Below are 8,183 nucleotides of genomic sequence, written 5' to 3'. Positions count from 1 at the left end.
TTTTGTAATACTTTGCAAGCTTTATTCAAAATATGACAATGGCATCTGCAAAAAATACAAATATCACTGTAAGCGATAAAGCAGTTTATTCATCAGTTAGTTTCCTGTACAATCATAAGTAGCAAAATATACACACAAAGTTGATTTTTTTTTTCATTATTATTATTATTATTCTAATGCTGAAGATTTACAGAACTTTGGTTTTGTAGATGCAGTAGGCTTTTATTCCATGGGCACAAAATGTTGAGATTACTCCACTGCAAACACAAAATGTACAACCCTTTCCATCATATGAAGAGAGAAATATAGGCCTAATTACTATGATAATGATGTATTTGATGCACTGAAGATAATTATGATTAGCTCATTGCTTCTAAGTTGTGATATCTCATCACTGTACAATATTTTGAATTATGTTGAATGCTCTGCAAAGTTCTGTCACAGAAGTATAACTTTGTGTGAGGTAAAGTGATACAAAATGATCAAATGCCTTTTTTGTAGCTACCATCACTGCGCAATGGGTATTTGATCACTATGCTGTCTAAATATTGTTTTACGCTCGCAAAGTTTTATTCCTGATGAACAGTCAGCAAATAATCCCTTTGCTAATTTTGGTACTTCAAACATGATAGGCAACAACCCTGACAGGAAATGTGATCGGCAGTGTGGATTCACTCAGGGACAAAAACATAATTTTGACTTTGTCACAATTCCCTGTGAACTATCAATACCAGTATTAAGTGACTGCCCTGATGAAACCAACATTTTTATGAGGTAACATAGTACCAAATACAGGGAGACATTCATTCCATGCAACCATCTGCAGCGTGTTTAAAGTCAGCAATATTGTACAGACCTCACTGGCTTCTGGCTTGTACAGCTTTAATCAAATCTATTACTGCTGTCCAATTTGCTGAATTTTATGATCTGCACTTCATTTCCATGCCAACAGATTAATGTCAATCCGATAATTGATAACAGACTTGACGTTAACAGAGTACAAAGCAACGCATGATATCAGGAACTATAGCTACTGCACGTTTACTTTTACAGTAGCATTAATCACATGAAAGTCACATCTATTCTATTAATACTACTATGAAAAAAAAATATGCATTGCAACTACAACTTCATTAGTCACATGTAGGTACTCCCATTTGAATGCTACTGTCATCTGCCAAAGAAGCATAAGTCAAACAATAAATAGAGGACACAGAACACAGGAATTTATTGTTAGAATGCTGCTGGACAATGAAAAAAAAAGGCAACAACCCAAAACCTCTATACGCTACTACACATAGATATACCCTAGAAAGACTTAGTATATACTTAAATATGATATTCCTGTATCCCATGGTTTAACTGAAGTGCACTTCTAATCATCTAGTACACCACTGTCAATACATCTACCTAAACTAAAGAAACAATTTTGACAATAAAGTAAAAATTATAACTTGAAGGAGAGTTAAAAAAAGCTCCCAAGTTCATTGATCCTACCTCCCAAAATATCAAAAATCCACCATAAAATCCATTTGAATCCCTGGATCACTACCAAAATTTAATCATCTGTTACTTGTGTCATTCTTAACCTTTCCAGTAAATTTCATCCAAATCTGTTCACTACTTTATGAGTTATTTTGCACACAGACAAACAACTTTACAACAAAGCAATGATGATGAAAACACAACCTTCTCCCTTGGCAGGGGTAAAAATCATCCACACTGACACAAGAAAGTAATCTATGATTTCTTGTGTAGAACTTTCCTTTCGGCATGGCACAAAAGTTTGTATTTTGTCATAAATTCAGCAGCTATCACACCGACTTCTCTGTGCATGTGGTAAATGTGGGTGGAATAATATTTGATTGCTTGTTAGTTGCTACTTTTATTACAATTGTACATAGATTTATACATTTGTGCATTTCTTGTGCTCATATATTTGTTACCTGCAGTAAAATATAAAATATATCACACTGCTTCACACATATTGAGCCTTTCACACTGGTATGCTGGAAAAAAATATGTGAAAAAGTCCAGAATGTAGACTAGCCGTGCTCAAACAGTATGCCAACATAGTTCAGAGGCTGACACTGAAGGAGAGAGTGATCATGTGAGCGATTTGACTTTGAATTTATGCTTCTGACCATGAAGGCAACAATGGTGTCATCAAACAATGACAGAAAAATCGTTGAGTGAAGGCATACCAGTGCCTGGATAGCTTTAAAAAAGCAGGGAAGAGTGTGTTATCATATTTATCCTTCAGAAACTTCCCCTCTACAGGCATAAAATGCTCCCGGAGTACCATGCTAATTAATTCTCTATGTATTTTGGGGCATTTTCCCCTTTTGAAAATACACATACAGATACATACTGACAAACTGCATGGTTCTACCTTCTTAATTAGAAAAAGCTATACTTTTTTTTTTTGTTGGAAAATAAAATGGAAACAGACAAAGGTAAAGGGTAATATTTCTTTGAAGAGAAAACTAGAAAAAAAAAACAATAGAAATAAAAAGCTATTTGATAAATAAAGAATTTAGACTACTCCAAAGCTTTAACAAAATTGCAGAAATTTGCCTTCCCGTTACAGCATACACAAGGAGTTCTGATACATTTTGTGAAAAATTACTACAGAAGAAAAGAAAAAAAAAATCAAAGGCCACTAATATAATACAATGTATGAAAACAAGAATTTACATGAAATTCAAACTACAACAAACAGGGCTGAGCATGATAAAATTTACCCACACCTACCCACAATCACATTAGTAGATTCATGTTATCTTGCATTACATTTTTTTTTTTGTATTTGTACATAATCCAACCACCCCCCAAGAAAAAAATACATATATATATATATATATATATATATATAGAAGTATTGCAACAAGTTCACTCGGTTGACATCAGGTTCATCCGTATTTTATTGCTACTCGGAGTTTCATGCCACCTTCATTTAGGGGCATTCATCAGGCAATGATTAAATACATCCCAGAAATGCATTTGGATTGAATTAACGCATTTTTAGCGCGTGATACCAAAACAAAAACAAAACAAAACATGAAACTCCGAGTAGCAATAAATACGGATGAACCTGATGTCAACTGAGTGAACTTGTTGCAATACTTCTGTCTAAAGCTCTTCCTTTGAGGATATCGAGCACTCTTCATAGAAGGATAGAATCACCAAGTGTGTATATATATATATATATATATATATATTTGATATAAATCCTCCATGGCATCGATATCATAAAGACGGCTCAATTATTTCTGAAGCACAGAATTAAACTCTTGGATATATCTACAGATTATAATTATGGAGAAACCCTTTTATAATACCTCAACAATGAAAAAAGTAACAACTAAAAATTACATTCAAAGCATGAAATGCAGTTGTAATTCGCATTATCACAAGCTCTTTAAAAGTGAACAAAAACAGAATATATGAAGTTAGTTCTCATTTGCATATCATCACCATAAAAACAAAATATCCTCTAAAGATTAGAATTGACAGATAACTATGCAGAACAACACTTCACCACAGATAATTCGCCTATTGAAAAAATGACAACTCCTTCAAATTTCTTAGCTTTTAAAGAAACATAATTGTATAATATTACATTTACTTTGCCGTGTTCTGTCAATTTGCCTCTTCTGGCACAAGTTTTGATACATAATGGGAAATCATTGTTTGTAATACTTGGGTTATCTCTTATGGTTTCCATACAATACATGGGTCTTCTTTATCGTAAAGATGGGTATACTTTGTTTACTTGGGACATTATGATTGAAATGTGGTCTTACTTCTTCAACTTCATATCTCCTTTGAAGTTGTAAAATATTCAGTAGTCAATTTCATTTTTGACATCTCTTCTTCTATTCCCTGGCAAATGAGGAAAGATAGCCTAAGTTTCATTCAATACTGCACATGATGGGAATAAAACCCGAAGCAACGATGTCACGATTGTGAAACAGCAAGAAGAATAATGCCTAGCGGATGAATAAAACTAAATTGAAAGCATGGTGCTTCAGAGAATGCCTTGAATGAGAATTGCTTCTGGCCCATATAATAAGGATTAATGCACCCGAATCAGTCATGACCATGTAGTATACTGAAGAATCATGGATGGATAATTACATATAACACTGGAGACAGGCAAAAAAAAAAAAAAAAAAAAGATAGATATATATACACAAATATACATTTTGATAATATCACACAATCATATGATAATTATTCTCCCTTCGATTACCAGTCCACTAGCAATACACATCAACGATGAAAGACAATCGATTTGAAATCGCAACTGTCAGGACCAACTGAAGAGCAAATTTGACTCTGACCTTCATTGCCATTTTGATTGAATGCAACGCCACAGGCCTTCATGATACACCTTGGCATATCTCTTCGCTATGTTGTTGATTCGGATAGTAAGAAAAATCTGTCATCTTGTGATCTGCTTATCCTTTATTTTGACACATGATCTAATACTGATACAATGCTTTATTTACACTAACAGCATATAGATGTATTTGACAATCAGATGCAATGTTGACATTCAGTCTGACAGCAATCTTAGCCAATCTTTTCCCTCCTTTTTTTTCCCCGTACGACCTTTATCAAGTGGAAAATCACCCAGAGATCTAGGGAGAAGACACTCGCCTGTATCCTAGCAACCAAGCAAGGATGCCTAGTGGTAATACACCGGTGTGAAAAGACCAGCTGGGTGGAGGTAAGGTCGAATGTAGATCAATAAACCATGTAGATTTTTTTTTTTAAAGCAGTCTGAATTCACAATTGCTTTTTCTCAAGATTTCATTCAAAGTCTCATTTTACTTTGCATCCAGACAGAATGCACTTAATCAGAAGAAATAAAACTGCAGAGGTTTTATAATAAGGCCATGAAGCTAGCTACCCAGACATTGTATCATTTTTCTATTCAAGTGATCAAAAAAGCCATGAAAATGGCGCAATTCGACTCATTCACATCTGTCCTGCTATCGAATGCCTCTCTTCTTATTTGTAACTCATAGATACATTTCTTTATTCTTGTTAATCTCCACGCCATATTAGTAAGCACACATAAGAATGAACACAAGAACCAGCTACTGAATACTGAATGTATCAGCTATCGATAAATTAGATATTAATGTTGATAAATTGCTGGTGAGGTAGAAACTTCATCATTTGAGATAGATATGAAAGCTAGGGCCTACTACCCCCTGAAAAAGAAAGAATAATGCAAATTCGCAGACTAGTTTGTCTGTGGCAACCAAAATTGACATTTGGACAGGCAAAATGCTCACTGGGAAACATTCATTCCACATTAAACATCGATTGATAATCAACAAAACCACGTCAACTGTGCATGTATTATAGTTTTGAAGCAGCCTGAAAAGTGTGGAACAAAGAACAAAAGATGCATATTTCAATCTTATTTTGAAAGGTAAATTTTCAGGGTGCTTTTCAAGAGCACTCTTAATTGTTACACATGATCTATGTTGTTATGGAATACTTCCAAAAAGGCATGTTCAAAATCTTAATTATGTAAATATTGACTTAATGATAAGAGATTAAAATATGATTACAAATGCTCATTTTGTGAGAAAATATTATCACTGAGATACAAATTTGAAAATGATTAAACTCCTCTAAATTGACAAAGACAAGCACTTGCAACAATGTTGTTACCATATTGACAGCAATCTTGGAAAAAAAATTGCATCCAAGAAAAAAAAATTGTGTACAGTATCTCTGTTCATACTTCAAAGTGAAAAAAGGGCAAATTCAAGACATGAAAAGCTCCTCAAAGTTCCTATTCATATGACTACAGCAAGTCAATCTATACCATCATTCAACAATTAATTTAAGATGCTTTATTACATGATATAACATCTGCAGTGCACTCCTGTTATAATGATGTCATCCAAACCGGCACTTTTTGTTCATTATATCAATTTTTTTTAAGCTAATGAGTAAAAGTATATGAAAATGTAGCTATGTTAATTTTGAGATCTGAATTAATTACTTCATTGTAACAAAAACTTTGTTATAACTGTGTTCATTATAGCGGGAGTGCACTGTATAAATATAATCAATAAACAGCAGGCTTATATTGGTCAGTAACAGAAAAGTGACCATACTGCCTAATCTGTCTGCACCTCCCCTCATTAAAGTTTTCTCTTCATGAAATGACTTCATCTTCATGTACTGGCGACAGAGTCACTCCAGATCAATGATTTCCCAGCGATACATTCCCCGAGGTAATTAAGGAATCACTCTGTAACGAGAGAACTTTGAGACTAGCCACATCACAGATGACACAACCTCTTTTCCACAACGCAACCCTATTCAACAAAAGACTGCAAAAACAAGGGTGGCATCGATGCCCTGCATGTGACAATTGAAAGGTAAATCTCTAAACACCAAATGTGGGCAAGTACCTGAAATTTACATAATTTATACATACACGTAATAATCAATCACCATAAGAATTCCCCTTCATTTAACATAAAAATGGAAAGTAATAACATAACAGGTGATCAGTGTGCATGTATGGTGTTAAACAACAATAAAAACCACTTTAAAACCATTACTTCCAGATACATAAAAGTGTATTATACATACATTAATAGTGACATCCCTCTCTCCCAAGTTAAACTTGTTACTATCTATAAATCTTTAGCCATTTCACCTGGTGGAGGTTCATTTTGAAAGTATAGCCTTCCACTCTAGAAGTAATAAAAGGCAGCTTGAACAATCAAGCATTATAAAATCCCCTTCCAATTGTGGTAATCTGTTATAAAATACTAGTAGTGCTTTACTGCCTGAACTTTTTTGAACTTTAAATCCTTATTTTGCTTGAGTCTCACTACTGTAAGCATGTATACAAGGGCCCAAGTGCATCAAAGGGTCTTGGTTTCTGTATATTTACAATTACTGAAATTATTTGATAATTAGAAATAGTAAATCATGGACTTATGACTACACGCAATTATAATAACATGAAACTATGTACTGAAATATTTAATTGTGTTTGGTGCCTGGAACTGCTGGCCACACATAACCTGTCATTCATTTAAAATCAGTGGAATGCTATACCTTGAGGGGGAAAAAAAACAGTCCATGTGTATGAACATTTTCAAATATTTTGTTTTATGAAGTATTAACATGTCATAGCATTTTCTGCAACATTCAGTTGAACTAGGACAACTTAATAGACAAGTTTAGAAGGCCTTCAGACCATGAATTCTATGCCCTGAGGGACAACACAACTACTCCACCTGTAAATCTGCCATCATTTCTTTGTGAATTTCTTTGTATGAATGTAGAAAAGCAAGATAATTGCAGAATTGGGCAAAACTGAAATTACTGCTGCATGTACTACTTTGCTTTCATCAGGATATCAAACTGCCCAATCTATTCTCATATTCAACATTTCCCGCACCGTGAGAAATACGTTGCCGTTGAAATCGGAAAATGAAGCACACAAACAGCCCTAGTTGATTCACACAAATTGGTCTCCAGTGTTCAACAGCACTTTTAACAACATTGAATCTACTGAAGATTGCACAAAAGGTCATGAGATATTGCCCACAGAAAGAGCTCTTGCACTCGCAGAACATGGACAGGTTTTTCTACCAGTTCCCTCAGCCTACAAATTGATCCATAGTTGTAGATTTTATCTATAAGCTTGCAATTATTGCAAAAATAGAAATATTCGCAGCTGGAAATTTTTGTGAATTGGAGGCGACTGCCTTTTTTTGCGGCATGAACTTTTCACGAATTGCCACTGGCATTCAATCCATAGTGTAGACAAGAACTTTCACATGGATTTTAATTCTGTGAGTCTCGGCTCTTGCAAAATTCATGACATCAAAATGCATCCAAAAATCTAAGGTTTTACAGTACCTCTTCTACAGCATGCAGTCTCATGGTAAAACCTATGCACAAGTAATTACTGTTACGTACAATCCACAAGAGGATCAACCTAATCATGAAAAACTGTAAATTGAGGAATGTTCCCATGCATTTTGATTTCATAAATTTCATGAGAGCCAACATTCATGAAATTGAAGTACATCCAAAAATTCTTGACTATACTATATGCGTCAAATGACAGCAAAAATTTGCGAAAATTTTATACTGCAAAAAAGGCCGTAGGCTCCAATTCGCGAAAA

Source organism: Diadema antillarum, unplaced genomic scaffold, assembly GCF_040938485.1.
Source record: "Diadema antillarum isolate AM-2024a unplaced genomic scaffold, OU_Dant_1.0 scf00000182, whole genome shotgun sequence".
In the NCBI taxonomy this organism is placed as follows: Eukaryota; Metazoa; Echinodermata; class Echinoidea; order Diadematoida; family Diadematidae; genus Diadema; species Diadema antillarum.
Note: the sequence above shows the minus strand (reverse complement) of the source record.